General features: G+C 62.3%; 1 protein-coding gene across 1 annotated transcript in view; it reads left to right on the top strand.

Moving 5' to 3' along the window:
• The first annotated feature begins 465 nt into the window (after positions 1-465).
• The window catches only part of GNB2 (G protein subunit beta 2), a 5,045-nt gene continuing 4,488 nt past the window's right edge, over positions 466-1,022 (top strand). The window contains exon 1 of the mRNA XM_006081014.3: positions 466-626. The gene's annotated coding sequence lies outside the window, so the exon portion shown is untranslated. The remainder of the gene's footprint in view (positions 627-1,022) is intronic.

Below are 1,022 nucleotides of genomic sequence, written 5' to 3'. Positions count from 1 at the left end.
CCATTCCTTCCTGCTGGGGGATTTTCAGAACTGCTGCCCCTTCCCTCTGCCTCCAGGAGGCCCAGTCCTGGGCGGGTAGGATCTCCCAGCTCCGACTCCTGGTGAGGGGCGTGGCCTCATCGGTCGGGGGCGGGGTCAAACAGAGAAGCGGGGCGTGGCGCTTCCCTTCCCAGTCTGGAGCCACCCAATCCGGGAGTGCAGGTCACGTGACCAGAGAGCGGTTTCCCCCCTCCCCTATGCCGATACCACCTCTTTCAGCCCCCGGGGGGATATCTTACTCCTTTTCGGAAAGCCAAGCATTAATTTGGGTCCGTTTTGCGTTGAAATAGTGTGGAGCAGTAGCTTCGTTTTGACGGAGTCAATCTTTGCCCCTTAAATGGTGTTTTCCGTTCCGGCCTCCCCCCACCAAGTAGTTGGTCTCGCCCAGCCGGGCCCTGGGCGCGGCGGCGACGGCCGCGTCACTGGCAGGCGGGATCCCTCCGCTCTGGGGAGCACAGCGCTGGGCGGTTGAGTTGGGGTGATTGAGGAAATCCATCCGCGTCGCCGCCGCTGCCGCCTCCGCCGCGGAGGAAGACAGGACCTCCCGCGCTTCTCCAGCGACCCTTGGCAGAGTCCCACCGCCACAGGTACCCGCGCTGACAGAAGGAGTCCTCACAACCCCCAGCCCCAAATTCCCATGGGGGTGGGGTGGGGACCTTTCTTCCTTCCGTCTCCCGGACCTGGCCTCTTGGGAGCGGACGTAACTCCCCAGACCTCCCCTCCCTTCCTCTGGCCCTGTCGCTCCTAAACCCGGAAGGGGAACTGGGGACCCTCGCTCCAATAATGCACGCCCTCCCTGCACCATTAGGCCCCTTTTGCCTGATCCCAGGTCCCATCCGGGCTCCGCTTGCCTCTTGCTCCCTGAGAAGTTGGGGCCAAAATCGGAGCTTCCTCTAGGCCCCGTTCCGCCCACATCCTCTCCCTACCTCAAAATTCTGGGTGGGTTTTTTTTTTATGTCCAAGTGAGTTGGGGAGGCATGTGA

The sequence above is a fragment of the Myotis lucifugus genome, unplaced genomic scaffold, assembly GCF_000147115.1.
Source record: "Myotis lucifugus unplaced genomic scaffold, Myoluc2.0 scaffold_0, whole genome shotgun sequence".
NCBI lineage: Eukaryota > Metazoa > Chordata > Mammalia > Chiroptera > Vespertilionidae > Myotis > Myotis lucifugus.
The sequence above is the reverse complement of the archived record's forward strand: the minus strand, read 5'-3'. Positions and strand labels throughout refer to the sequence as shown.